Source organism: Arachis ipaensis, chromosome B8 (assembly GCF_059453495.1).
Source record: "Arachis ipaensis isolate K30076 ecotype BB chromosome B8, ASM5945349v1, whole genome shotgun sequence".
Lineage (NCBI taxonomy): Eukaryota > Viridiplantae > Streptophyta > Magnoliopsida > Fabales > Fabaceae > Arachis > Arachis ipaensis.
Genome location: NC_142443.1, coordinates 35,875,957 through 35,891,773, shown reverse-complemented (window position 1 = coordinate 35,891,773; position 15,817 = coordinate 35,875,957).

Below are 15,817 nucleotides of genomic sequence, written 5' to 3'. Positions count from 1 at the left end.
CCCTCTCTCTTTTTCTTTGCTGTAGTACTAGTTGACCATGTCTTCCCGCAAAAATATTGTCGAGACATCTTCCAAGGTTCCTGAGAGTATGTCCGACTGGCTGGACTCCCTCGTCCTGATGTGTATTTCTGTAGTTAATTCTGAATTCTGTGCGGAGCTTAGAAAACATCACCGAATCTGTAGAAGTAGGGATCAGGAGAAGAACTACGAGTTGGTAGCACCTGACTTTGATGAAAGGGTTTGCTTTCCTTCTTTGACCCAGGGAGAACGTCCCTTCTTCTATGCCTATGACTATTTTTTCAGCCAGCTGAACATTACTTTTCCTTTTACCTCTTTTGAGACCGACTTGTTGTGGTCGTGTAATGTAGCTCCATCCCAGCTCCATCCAAACTCCTGGGGCTTTATCAAGATCTTTCAGTTACTTTGCCAAGAGTTGGATGTCACACCTTCTCAAACTCTCTTTTCTATATCTCTTTGTTTTGACCAAGCCTGGGACTACCAAAAGAAAGCTTCTTGGGTTTCTTTCAGGTCTGCCCAAGGGCACAAAGTGTTTTCTATGTACGATGAATCTTTTAGGGATTTTAAGAACTACTTTTTTTAAGGTTCGAGCTGTTGAGGGAGCTGGACCATTTTTCTTAGAGTCGAGTGGTGAACCTGCCTTCCCCTTGTGTTGGCAAAAGAATGTTGTGGTGTCTCGATACTCGTGGGAGATGCTTGATGAGGTTGAGCAGGCGTTTGTAACTATGTTGGAGGATATTTGGGGCAACCTCCCCATCTCGATACAAAGAGATTTTTGGGGGACCTCTCTCTTGTCCGAGCTGATCTGAGTAGTGACTGACTTCTTTTGCTCTGTTTTATTTTCTTTCGCTTCTTTTCTTTCCAGTTTGTAACTTGTTTTCTGCTTGATTTGTTTTTTCAGAGATGGCAAAGACCAATGATTCCATGAAAGCCTTTAAGAAGGCGAGGAAGGCTACCGCTACCCAGAACATCTCGGCTAAAGCTGCAGGGGAGAGATCTTCTCAAGTTCCTCCTAAGAAGCCAATCTTGAGCTCTGCTGGGCCGAAGAGGATGATTCCAACTCCTCAGGTTCATTTGATTGATCCTCCCCAGACTTCTACTGCTACCTCTTCCCCTAGTGCCGTCCCTCCTCCAAAAAGCCAGAGGACTGCAGAGCCTTTCAATCTGGATTCCCCCAATTTTGATGCTGTCGGGTTTGTTGATCAACAAATTGCTCCTTATGGTGTTGTTCCTACTGACGATGTATCAATTCTTCGTCATTTGGACTTCATCACTCGGAGCAGTATAAAAATGGCACACATGGTGGCGGCGTTATTTTGGACTGCCCAGGATGTTCCAGTTCACGCAACAAAGGCTTTTGTGGAGGAGGCTAAGTCGGAATATGACCGGATCAAGGGGCTAAAGGAGGAGCTCGAGGTGAAAGTGGCTAAACTAGAAAAAGAGTTGGAGGGTGAGAAGACTCGGGCTACTGCTGCGGCGGCTTCTGTGAATTTGGGTGAGGAGATGGCGTATAAGCATAAGGAGAGTTATGTCCTAGTCTATGGTGAGATGATAGAGCTCAGGGAGAGGTTGAAATCTGCCCAGGCCGACTATACCGAGCTCCAGGGTCATCTTGTAGGTGGCGTGAATGCTGCTTATGAGAATTTGAAAGCTCAGGTTCGAGTTCTTGCGCCCGAGCTCGATCTTACCCTGTTCAGCTTGGACAACACTGTAGTAGATGGTAAGGTTGTCCCTGATGGCTCGGATGATGATGATGTAGATGTGGACCCTCCTCCTGTGCCATCTGCCAAAGCCTCTGTTGCCCCGCCTTCCTCAACTCCAGCAGCTGAGGTCGGCCAGCCCGAGTCCGACCCTGATGTCCAGATCTTGAACCGGGATGATGGGACGGTAGATGTGATACCCCTTCATACTCGTCCTCCTTCACCCCGAGATACTGCTACTGGGGAGTCTTTGGATCCTTTGTAATTTTCTTTGATGTATTGTGTATAGCCCGGTCTGTGGGTTTTTAAACTCTTATTCCTGTGACTTATGTTCTGTTTGACTTGGATATTTTGGTTGCTTTTCTATAGCAACTTTATTTTTAGAAAAAAAAAGTAGTTTCTTAGGCTCTTGGGGTCGACTTCAAGCGGCCTCTTGAGTCCGCTATTTGTGATATGCTTGTCTGCATCTTTTTGACACTTTCTGGAATCTTGAGAGTGTTGGAATCTTGCTGTCCGACCTCTTTTGATTGCCTTTGTGCTTTATTTCCTGCTTTAGTTGAAGCTAGCTTTGTTCAACTAGTCTTCTTCGCATTATTTGATACAATACTTGTAGATTGATTTTATTGAGGTCATGGCTTTCTGGGTCCGACTTGGGTCCCTTATAGCGCATGCCTTCTGTCGGCCGACTTCTTCATCTCGGTCTGTTTGAAGTTATTTCTAGTAATCCATTTTGTTTGGACCTTGTCAGGTCTCTTTTTATGGATTACTTATTTATAACTTTTTGTAGCTTTGTCGGGCCGACTTCGTCATTTCGGTCCCTTCTAAGTTATTTTTGGTAATCCATATTATTTGGACCTTGGTCAGGTCTCTTTTATGGATTACTTTTTATAATTTTTGTGGTTTTGTTGGGCCGACTTCATCATGTCGGTCCATTCTAAGTTATTTTTGGTAATCCATATTATTTGGACCTTGGTCAGGTCTCTTTTATGGATTACTTTTTATAACTTTTGTGGTTTTGTTGGGCCGACTCCATCATGTCGGTCCCTTCTAAGTTATTTCAAGTAATCCTCTTTTTTAGGGCTGGCCAGGCCTCTTTCTAGGGATTTACTTTTTATAACTTTTGTTGTTGTAGTCGACTGGTCCGACTTCTTTATGTCGGTCCGTCTTGAAGTCATTTCTAGCAATCCATTTTTGTTAAGGCCTCATCAGGTCTCTTCCTATGGATTACTTTTTGATAACTTCTTGTATTATTCTATTTTTGCCACTTTTTATCTTGCCGATTTTGTAGAAATTGAGTTTGATCCTCGCTTAGTCGACCTTTGATGAATTCGGTTTTCATCTTCGTTGATCTTTATCGTGATCGAGCAGTGAATTTGTTTTCACTTTTTGCCGATCTGTAGCTTTATAATCGGGTGATGAATTTTTTGCGTTTCAAATTAATGCGTCTTGATAAAGAGGATTTGTAGAAAATCTGAAAAAACTTTATTCGAAAGAGAAAATATGCAAATATATACATGTGGGTGCTTTACCCCTCTAAGTCAAGTAGTTTATAGATCTTGGCTTGGCACCTCGTTAAAAAACCTTTTCAGGAAAAAGAGTGCGCCTTATCCTAAGATCTTTATTACCTCCTAACTATAATACCTTCTTAGGTTGCAGGCGTGCCATGACCTTGGTAGCTCTCGCCCCTCGAGTTTGGACAGCCTGTAGTAGCCCTTTTCGAGTACTTCTATGACTCGGTAGGGTCCCTTCCAGTTTGCTGCGAGTTTTCCCTCTCCAGGTTGACATGTTCCGATATCATTTCGGATTAGGATGAGGTTATTCTCAGCAAAACTTTGCTGCACTACCTTTTGATTGTATCTTGAGGCCATTCGGCGTTTTAGCGCCTCTTCTCTGATCCGAGCTCTTTCCCGTATTTCAAAAATTAAGTCAAGCGCTTCTTTTTGGAGTTGGGAATTGGCCTCTTCACTGTAGAAGATCGTTCTGGGGGACCCTTCTTCGATTTCTACTAGGATCATTGCCTCCATTCCGTAGGCTAGTCGGAAGGGTGACTTTCTTGTCGTGGAGTGTGGAGTTGTCCGATATGTCCATAGGACTTGTGGGAGCTCTTCAGCCCAGGCTCCCTTTGCATCTCGTAGTCTCCGTTTTAGCCCAAAAAATATAACTTTATTGGCAGATTCTGCCTGTCCATTAGCCTGGGGGTGTTCTACGGACGTCAATTGGTGCTTTATTTTTAAGTCGGTCACCAATTTTCTGAAGCCTGTTGATGCGCATAAACGTGTTATGCTACGATGTAGGAAATTGCACTATCGGCAAAATTCCTTCCGGCAAGTGCACCGGTTATCGTCGTCAAGTAAAAACTCACAATAGAGTGAGGTCGAATCCCACAAGGATTGGTTGAGTGAGCAATTCGGATTAGAAGTGTGTTCTAGTTGAGCGGAATCAAGATTTGAGATGAGAATTGCGGAATGTAAAATTGGCGGGAAAAGTAAATGACAAGAAAATTAAATGGCTGAATCTTAAATTGCATGAATTAAAGAGCAGAATGTAAATTGCTGAAATTAAAAGGGAATGGGGATGATTGCAAGAATTGAATTGCAGAATGTAAAGAGAAAGTGGAAATCAGAAATGGGGAATTCATTGGGTTTAGGAGATATTGAAATCTCCGAATCAAAACATGTAAATCTCTTCCTCAACCAATGCATTCATTGAATTTTGCTTGGCAATCTTATATGATTGGATCCCAATTCCTTGGCTCACCAATGCTCTCTAAAAACAAACAAATTCCCAATCCCTTGGTTTAAATGTTCATAAGAAGAGATGATGCTTGATCACTGATTATACCACACAATTTCATGAACCACAATTTGGTAGGATTACATGTCACAATATCCATCCAAACCCCAATCCAATCCACTGTGAGAAAGCTTCTCTAGCATGAATCCTCCATTCCTTTCCCAAGGCTCCGAAGGATTCCAAGTATGAGTAGTCTCTTTCCCAAGATAACTACTCAATGGAATTAGATCGAGAAGCTTTCTAACAAAATTCAAGAGAAAAGATTGAAGAAGAAGATAAACTATTATTGATTCATTGAATTACAATAGAGCTCCCTAACCCAATGAAAGGGGGTTTAGTGAATCATAGCTCTGAATTCAATTACAAAGGAAAAGAAACTAGCTAAAAGTGAAAGTAAAGGGTTCCTTCTAACTTAACTTCTATCCTATTTATACACTTTCTATATTGAGCTTCAGTTGTGCTTCTTGGGCTTTGAGGCCTCTCCTTGCTTTCCTTTTGCCTTGGGTTTATGATCCATAATCTTGATGAGGTTGTTGATCCAGATCCTGTAACATTTATTGAGCCAACTTAGTGATAATCAAATAATGACACATGACTCAATAAATTGAGATTTCAAACTCATCAATCCTTCAGGCCCAATCCCATAAACCATGATATTCAATTGGGTTTCATACCAAAGTAAGTTTAAGTTAATAATTGTGCTCAAAGACTAACTTAAATCATAATATTTTTGGCCCAGAAACCCTTTTCAAGAGTGGCGTTTAAGTTGTAGTTTAAGCTTAAACTGCAACTTAAACGCCAGACACTTCCAGTGAGGCCATTTGTAGAAGCACGTTTAAGCTTCAGTTAAGGTTAAACTGAAGCTTAAACGTGGAAATGGAAGAAGGTAGCCCTGGAGAGTCATGTAGTCGAACACGTTTAAGCTTCAGTTTAAGGTCAAACTGAAGCTTAAACGTGGAGATAGGAGGGGCAGCCCTGGAGGTCGAACACGTTTAACCTCCAGTTTGAGGTCAAACTGGAGGTTAAACGTGGAAAAGGGTGGAGGCATACTGGAAGTCGAACACGTTTAACCTCCAGTTTGAGGTCAAACTGGAGGTTAAACGTGGAAGCTTGGAATGGTGGCCCTGGAGGTGTCGAACACGTTTAACCTCCAGTTTGGGGTCAAACTGGAGGTTAAACGTGGAGATGGAGAGAGCAACCCTGGAGTGAAAAAACTATCGAACACGTTTAAGCTCCAGTTTGAGTCAAACTGGAGCTTAAACGTGGAATGGCCCCTGGTACTCTTCCTGGTTCTGGCGTTTAACCTCCAGTTTGAGGTCAAACTGGAGGTTAAACGTGGAACTCCTCCCTGGGTGGCATACTCATTCTGGCGTTTAACCTCCAGTTTGAGGTCAAACTGGAGGTTAAACGTGGAATGCTCCTTAAGTGAGGCTTTTCATTCTGGCGTTTAACCTCCAGTTTGAGGTCAAACTGGAGGTTAAACTTCAATCCCAGCATTTCTTATCCTTCATGATTTTGGCGTTTAAGCTCCAGTTTAGGCTTAAACTGGAACTTAAACTCCACATGTGATATTCAAGCTTCCTTTATTGATTTTGTTGCTTCCTTGCTTAGCCTCTTCTTCCCTGAAATCATCCAAACAATTGCATCAAAGTCTTGCAAAATTTCATGAGAAATCTTTCATTCATAGCATTTAAGTAATATAACTAAAACTCATGGAATTTGCATCAAAATCATATTGTTTGGATGGTTCATTACTTTGTTCTTCATTTAACCATTTTTGGTTACTTTAAGCTCAAGAAAATGCATAAAACAACTAAAACTAACAGAAACATGCTAGTGAAACTAGCCTATGATGTCTTGGCATCACCTGTGTCTGTGAATTGAGTGCCATTGTCTGTGGTAATAGAGTATGGAACCCCAAATCTTGTGACAATGTTTCTATATAGGAATTTTTGACTTCTTTGAGAAGTGGAGTTAGCTAGGGGTTCTGCCTCAATCCATTTTATAAAATAGTCTACCCCGATGATGAGGAACTTGACCTGTCCTGATCCTTGAGGGAAGGGCCCAAGGAGGCCGAGTCCCTATTTTGCAAATGACCAGGGTGAGGTTACGCTGATGAGCTCCTCTGGTGGGGCAATGTGAAAATCAGCATATTTCTGACATGGTGGACATGTCTTTACGAATTCTGTTGCTTCTTTTTGTAAAGTTGGCCAATAGAATCTGGCTCAGAGTACTTTTTTGGTGAGAGCTTGTGCTCCGAGATGGTTGCCACAGATGCCACTGTATATTTCTTCTAAAACTTCCTTAGTGTGGAAGTCGGCACACATTTTAATAGTGGTATTGAAATCCCTCTCTTGTATAGAGTATTGTTTATGATGGTGTAGTATTGTGCCTCCCGTTTTAACCTCTTTGTCTCCTTCTTACCTATGGGGAGTGTTTCTGTTTTGAGGTAGTTAATTATAGGAGTCATCCATCCTTGATCCAAACCTGTTATGACTAGGACCTTTTCTTCTTTCGAGATTGACGGGTTCTATAGTATCTCCTGGATGAGGCTTCTATTGTTGTCCCCTGGTTTGGTGCTGGCTAGTTTTGAGAGTGCATCAGCTCGAGCATTCTATTCCCGAGGTATGTGGCGGACCTCATACTCTTCGAGTTATTCGAGCTATTCTTTCGTTTTGTCCAAGTACTTTTTCATGGTGGGATCCTTGGCTTGGTAGCTCCCTGCTATTTGTGAGGTGACTACTTGTGAGTCACTGAAGATGATAAGTTTTTGGGCTCCGACCTCTTTAGCCAGCCTCAAACCAGCTAGTAATGCCTCATGTTTGGCTTGGTTATTCGAAGCAGGGAACCTGAATTTGAGGGAAAGTTCAATTTGGGTTCCCTGGTTACTTTCAATTATCACACCTGCGCCACTTCCGATTTTGTTCGAGGAACCGTCTATGTAGAGATTCCATTTTGTAGGGATTTCCGGGGTGTCCGTAAAGTGTGCAATGAAGTCGGTCAGATACTGTGATTTGATGGCTGTCCGAGCTTCATATTGAAGGTCGAATTCGGACAACTTGACTGCCCATTGCAAAATTCTTCCTGCTAAATCTGTTTTCTACAAAATGCCTTTTATGGGCTGGTTGGTCCGAACCTTGATGATGTGGGCTTAGAAATATGGACGAAGTCATCGAGACATTAGTATGAGAGCATAGGCGAATTTTTCTATTTTTTGGTAGTTCAGTTCGGACCCTTATAGCGCCTTGTTGACGAAGTATATAGGTTATTATCCACTTTCGTTCTCTCTGACCAGTGCTGAGGCTACTGCCCGATTTCCTACTGCGAGGTACAATACAAGTGGTTCTCCTTCCCATGGCCGAGTCAGAATAGGTGGTTGTCCCAGGAACCTTTTAAAATTCTGGAAAGCCTGTTCGCACTCCGTTGTCCATTCAAACTTCATTCCCTTCCCTAGAGTGGCGTAGAAGGGGAGAGATCTTATTGCTGATCCGGCTAGAAATCTGGACAAGGCCGCCAATCTTCCATTGAGTTGTTGTACTTCTTTGACACAGGTCGAACTCTTCATGTCGAGTATAGCTCGGCATTTATCCGGATTTGCCTCGATTCCTCTCTGTGTGAGCATGAAACCTAAGAATTTTCCAGCTTCTACTGCGAAGGTGCATTTTGCAGGGTTAAGTCACATGCCATGCCTTCTGTTCATACCCTGGGTCGAGCTGTCAGACCCGGGATGATTAGCGACAAAGTGACCGACCTCTTCAGGTCAAACCATCCGACCTCTTCTCAAAGAGCTCGGCCAAATCGCTATAGGAGCCCAAAGCAGGCCCAAATAAAGGAGCACAGCCCAAATCTAAAGGCGGTCAGAGCCCAGAAAGATAAGGCGGCTCCCTAAAGGATAAAATGACTTCACTCAAAGATAAGATAAGATAAGATAACTATCTTATCTCCAGAAAGGTCACTCCCCACCATTATAAATACACTAGAGCACCCAAGTATAACTCATACTCTGATTCTACTAAAAAACTGTTTAATACCCTTGCTAACTTAAGCATCGGAGTCTCTTGCAGGTACCCCCCACCCTCCGGTGACAAAGGATCAGCTGCACAGCCAGTCCCAACAAGTCGGGCGCGACAGCTCCTGCCGCCACTCCCCAGTCGGACACATCAGCTCTGACCAGTACAGAAGATCTCGTCCGAGATTGACCTACAGTTTCAGGTAACCCTCAGAACACCTTCTTATAGTGTCGACTACTTGGGTGAGGTCGGACAGTAATGACTCCTCACTTTGTGTCTTTATTAACATGTTGATGAGCGGATATTTTATACCCTTTTTGGCACTGTTTTTATATAGTTTTTAGTATGTTTTAGTTAGTTTTTATTAGATTTTTATTAGTTTTTTTTCAAAAATCACATTTTGGGACTTTACTATGAGTTTGTGTAATTTTCTATAATTTCAGGTATTTTCTGACTGAAATTGAGGGACCTGAGCAAAAATCTGATTCAGAGGCTGAGAAAGGACTGCATATGCTGTTGGATTCTGACCCTTCTACACTCGAAGTGGATTTTCCGGAGCTACAGAGGCCCAATTGGCGCATTCTCAATTGCGTTAGAAAGTAGACATCCTGGGCTTTCCAGTAATATATAATAGTCTATACTTTTCCCTAGATTTGATGGCCCAAACTGGCGTCCAAATATAGCCTAAAACTTTCTGGCGTAAAACGCCAGAACTGGCACCTGTTTCGGCGTTAAACGCCCATTTTGGCACCGAGGGTGGTGTTTAACACCAACTTGGAGTATATGCACGTGTAAACTTGAAAGCTCAGCCCAAACACTCACCAAGTGGGTCCCGAAAGTAGATTTCTGTACTATTTGCACTTAATTACTCATTTTCTGTAAACCTAAGTTCCTAGTCTAGTATAAAAACTACTTTTAGAGATTTATTTTGTACCTCATGATATTTTTCACATTTCATATTATATCTTTGACGGCATGAGTCTCTAAACCCTCGGACACAGTCCGCTGCAAAGCCTTCCCGACTAGCTTAACCAAAACGGCGATTAAGTAGTTCGACAATCTACCCCCCAGGTCCATCTCAAGCTTCGACGACCTGGCCAAAAAGTTTCTAGCTAGATTCTCTATCCAGAAAGACAAAACTAAGCACGCCCCAAGTCTATTAGGAATCAAACAAGGAGATCGGAAAAGTCTCCGTAGCTACATGGAAAGATTCAACAAGGCATGTTTAGACATACAAAGTCTGCCCACAGAAGCGGCCATTGTGGACCTCATCAATGGCTTGCAAGAAGGGCCTTTTAGCCACTCCATATCGAAAAAGCATCCCACATCTCTAAATGAGGTACAGGAACGAGCAGAGAAGTATATCAACATGGAGGAAAACTCTCGATTAGGAGAGACCTCAAAATCTGGATTCTCCTACTCTTCCCGAGATAAGGACAAGGAATCCAAGAAAAAAGATCAGGTCGAGGAAAAGATAAAAAATACCACAATTATACCCCTTTTTGGGTATCCCTTGTGGATGTCTACAGAGAAGTATGCCATACCGAAAAGATACCTCCAGTTCGACCACTCAAAAGCAAAAAGGAGGAGGAAACCGGGCTGAATATTGTGAATATCATCGAATCTATGGACATTCCACCAACGACTGTTTCTACCTAAAAAATATCATAGAAAAACTGGTAAGAGAAGGAAAGTTAGATCGGTATTTGGCAAGCCGAGTAGACGATCCCAGAAAAAGAAGAAGAGATGAAGATGTCAGACGGGCTGAACGACTACCTCGTACGCCCGAAAGACACGTCCACATGATACACGGAGGATTTGCGGGAGGACAGATCTCCAAATTATCTCACAAAAGACATCTTAAAGAAGTATATCATGTCGAGGAAAGGGAGGAAACACCCGACATCCCCACAATTACTTTTACCAAAGAGGACACATCCGGAATTATCTCAGGACACGACGATCCTATGGTCATCACTATCATATTGGCGAATACAAATCTTCACTGCACACTGATAGACCAAGGAAGCTCCGCCGACATCTTGCTCAAAACTGCCTTTGACAAGCTCGGGCTGGAAGAAAAAGAACTCAGAGTATATCCGAACAGCCTGTTCGGACTGGGAGATACCCCAGTTCAACCACTTGAATACATCTCACTACACACGACCTTCGAACAAGGAAACAGTCAAGAACACTCAAGATAGACTATATCGTAGTCGACGTGAGTTCGGCCTACAATGCCTTAATAGGATGGACAACATTAAATCAGCTCGGCGCAGTAGTCTTGACCCCACATCTATGCATGAAGTTCCCAACTGCGAAAGGGATAGCTACAATAAAAGCAGACCAGAAGACGGCGCGCCGCTGTTACAATGAAAGTCTAAACCTCAGAGGCAGAAGAGAAGAATTCCACACAATTGAACATGGTGGAGTTCAGAGGCAGGAAGAACTCTGCCCACAACCCGAAGATGAATTAGAGCAAGTCCAGATCGAAGACGCCCCAGACATAACAACTAATATAGGTACAATCCTAAACAGAGATATAAAAGATTCACTCGTACAGTTCTTACGAGATAACGTCGACCTCTTCACATGGAAGGCTGCAGACATGCCAAGCATAGAGCCCAAACTAATGTGCCACAAGTTAGCAGTCTACCCAGAATCTCAGCCAGTACAACAGAGACGTAGAAAGCTTGGACCAGAACGATCCCAAGCTGTGGAAGAGCAGGTACAAGCTCTATTGGAGGCAGGATTCATACGGGAAGTCAAGTACCCACTATGGCTAGCTAATGTCGTCTTGGTGAAAAAATCAAATGGGATGTGCACCGACTACACGGATCTCAACAAAGCCTGCCCGAAAGATCCTTATCCACTCCCAAGTATCGACGCTCTAGTGGATGCCTCCTCCAGATATAAATACCTCTCATTTATGGATGCATATTCGGGATACAATCAAATCCCAATGTATCCACCCGACAAAGAAAAAACTTCATTCTTAACCCCAAAAGCAAACTACTGCTACATCGTCATGCCTTTTGGACTTAAAAATGCGGGAGCTACTTATCAGAGATTAATGAATAAGGTCTTTACGGATCATATCGGAAAAATCATGGAAGTCTACGTGGACGATATGTTAATAAAGACGCAAAGTAAAAAAATGTTACTGTCTGACCTCACCCAAGTATTCGACACTATAAGAAAGCATGGCATGCGACTTAATCTTGCAAAATGCACCTTCGCAGTAGAAGCAGACAAATTCTTGGGTTTCATGCTCACACAAAGAGGAATCGAGACAAATCCGGATAAATGCCGAGCCATACTCGACATGAAGAGCCCAACTTGTGTCAAAGAAGTACAACAACTCAATGGAAGGTTGGCAGCCTTGTCCAGATTTCTAGCTAGATCGACAATAAGATCTCTCCCCTTCTACGCCACTTTAAGGAAGGGTAAGAGGTTTGAATGGACAACGGAGTGTGAGTAGGCCTTCCAAAATTTCAAAAGATTCCTGGGACAGCCACCTATCCTAACTCGGCCACGGGAAGGAGAATCACTTATATTATACCTTGCAGTAGGAAATCGGGCAGTAGCCTCAGCACTAGTCCGGGAGGATGACAGAGGACAACAACCTGTATACTTCATCAGCAAAGCATTACAAGGATCTAAGCTGAACTACCAAAAGAGAGAAAAATTCGCCTATGCTCTCATACTAACATCTCGACAACTTCGTCCATACTTCCAAACTCACACCATTAGGGTTCGGACCAACCAACCCATAAAAGGGATTCTGCAGAAAACAGACTTAGCAGGCAGAATTTTGCAATAGGCAGTCAAGTTGTCCAAATTCGACCTTCAATACAAAGCTCGGACAGCCATCAAATCGCTATATCTAGCCGACTTCATTACAGACACCCCGGAAATCCCTACAGAATGGAATCTCTATGTAGATGGTTCCTCAAATAAAATTGGAAGTGGCGCGGGTGTGATAATCGAAAGCGACCAGGGAACCCAAATAGAACTTTCTCTAAAATTCGGGTTTCCCGCCTCAAACAACCAAGCTGAATATGAGGTGCTACTAGCTGGTTTGAAGCTGGCTAGGGAGGTTAGAGCTCAAAAGCTTATCATCTTCAGTGACTCGCAAGTGGTCACCTCACAAATAGTAGGGAGCTACCAAGCCAAAGATCCCACCATGAAAAAGTACCTAGACAAAACCAGGGAATAGCTCGGACAACTCGGAGAATATGAGGTCCGCCACATACCTCGAGAACAGAACGCCCGAGTTGATGCACTCTCAAAACTAGCCAGCACCAAACCAGGGGGCAACAATAGAAGCCTCATCCAAGAAATGCTACAAAACCCGTCAATCTCGGAAGAAGAAAAAGTCCTAGCCATAGCAGGTCAGGATCAAGGATGGATGACTCCCATAATCAACTACCTCAAAATAAAAACACTCCCTACAGATGAAAAGGAGGCAAAGAGGTTAAAACGGGAAGCACAATACTACACTATCATAAACAATACCCTATACAAAAGGGGGATATCGATACCATTGTTAAAATATGTGCCGACTTCCAACACAAAGGAAGTTTTAGAAGAAGTACATAGCGGCATCTGTGGCAATCATCTCGGAGCACAGGCACTTACCAAAAAGGTACTCCGGGCAGGATTTTATTGGCCAACTCTACAAAAGGAAGCCATAGAATTTGTAAAGACATGTCCACCATGTCAAAAACATGCCAACTTTTACATCGCCCCACTAGAGGAACTCATCAGCGTAACCTCACCTTGGCCATTCGCAAAGTGGGGACTCGACCTTCTCGGACCTTTCCCTTAGGGATCGGAACAAGTCAAATTCCTCATATTAGGGGTAGACTATTTCACAAAGTGGATCGAGGCAGAACCCTTAGCTAACGCCACGACTCAAAGAAGTCGAAAATTCCTATATAGAAATATTGTCACAAAATTTGGAGTTCCATACTCCATCACCACAGACAATGGCACCCAATTCACAGATACAGGGTTCAGAAAGTTGGTGGCCGATCTGAACATAAAACACCAATTCACTTTCGTAGAGCATCCCCAGGCCAATGGACAAGCCAAAGCTGCCAACAAAGTCATATTGGCTGAGCTAAAACGGAGATTACAGGAGGCAAAAGGAGCTTGGGCCGACGAGCTCCCACAAGTCCTATGGGCATATCGAACAACCCCACATTCCACCACAAAGGAATCACCTTTCTAACTAGCCTATGGAATGGAGGCGATGATCCCAGTGGAGGTCGAAGAAGGGTCGCCCAGAGTAATTCACTATAGCGAAGAAGCCAACTCCCAACTTCAAAGGGAAGAACTCGACCTACTTCCAGAAATCTGAGAAAGAGCTCGGATCAGGGAAGAGGCATTGAAACGTTGAATGGCTTCAAGATATAATCAAAAGGTAGTGCAACAAGGTTTTGCCGAAAACGACCTCATCCTAATCCGAAATGATATCGGAACAACTCGATCTGGAGAAGGAAAGCTGGCAGCAAATTGGAAAGGACCTTACCGAGTCATAGAAGTACTTGGAAAGGGCTACTACAGACTGTCCGAACTCGAAGGGAGAGAGCTTCCTAGGTCATGGCACGCCTGCAACTTAAGAAGATACTACAGTTAGAGGTAATAAAATCTTGGGATAAGGTGCACTCTTTTTTCTGAAAAGGTTTTTTAATGAGGTGCCAAGCCAAGATCTACAAATTACCCAACTTGGAGGGATAAAACCCCCACATGTATATATTCGCATTTTCTTTCGAATAAAGTTTTTTAGATTTCTACAAATTCTCAAGACGCATTAAGTATAAAACGCTAAAAATTCATCGCCCGATTACAAAACTACGAGATCGGCAGAAAGTGAAGATCAAATTCACTGTCTGACCACAATAAAGACCAAAGAAGGTGAAAACCAAATTCATCAAAAGGTCGACAAGGACGAAACCTAACTTCTACAAAATCGACAAAGATGAAAAAGCGACAGAATAATGCAAGAAGTTATCGAAAGTGATCCATAGATAGGACCTGACGAGGTCTTAATAAATGGGTTGCTAAAAATAACTTAAAAGACAGGCCGACGTAAAGAAGTCGGACCAGTCCACTACAATAATCAAAGTTATAGAAAGTCAATCCCTGGAAAGAGGCCTGGCCAGCCCTAAAAAAGAGGATTACTAAAAATAACTTAGAAGGGACTGACGCAAGGAAGTCGGTCCCAAAATCAACAAGTTATAAAAAGTAATCTCTGAAAGAGACCTGACGAGGGTCCAAGAAAGAGGATTACTAAAAATAACTTAGAAGGGACCGGCGCAAAGTAGTCGGTCCTAAAATCAACAAGTTATAAAAAGTAATCACTGAAAGAGACCTGACGAGGGTCCAAGAAAGAGGATTACTAAAAATAACTTAGAAGGGACCGACGCAAGGAAGTCGGTCCCAAAATCAACTAGTTATAAAAAGTAATCCCTGAAAGAGACCTGACGAGGATCCGAGAAAGAGGATTACTAAAAATAACTTAGAAGGGACCGACGCAAGGAAGTCGGTCCCAAAATCAACAAGTTATAAAAAGTAATCCCGGAAAGAGACCTAACAAAGGTCCAAGAAAAATGATTACTAAAAATAACTTAGAAGAAACCGACATAAAGAAGTCGGCCTCCCCCAAACAAGTTACAAGAGTAATTCCTAAAAGGAGACCTAACAAAGTCCAAAAGAAAGGATTACTAGAAGTAACTTAGAAAAGACTAATACGATGAAGTCGGCCTCCCAAAAACCTTAACGTTATAAAGGTAATTCCTAACAGAGACCTCACAAAAGTCCCAACAAAATGGATTACTAGAAATAACTTCAGGCCAACATAAGGAAGCCGAAATACAAGTTGGATCCAAACATTCACAACCTCAGAGGAATCAATCCACAAGTATAAAATACAAAGGCAATCCAAAGAGGTCAACAGAGTTCCAACACTCCAAAAAACCTAAAAAGGTACCAAGGCAGAGGCAAACAGACATGTTATGAGAAACATAAAGTTATAATAATAACAAACTCAAGAGGCCACCAAAATCAGCCCTAAGAGCTTGGAAACTATTTTGTTTTTCAAAATGAAGTTGTTAAACAAGCAACTAAAAGAGTATCAACAATCAGCAATCACTATTTACAAAGTAAAGAGTTCAAAAGCCCACAAGCCGGGCTATCTATACAAACATTCAGAAAAATCACTTAAGATCTGAAGGCTTCTCGGCAGCATCAACACGGGGTGAAGGAGGGCGAGTCTGAAGAGGCATTGCA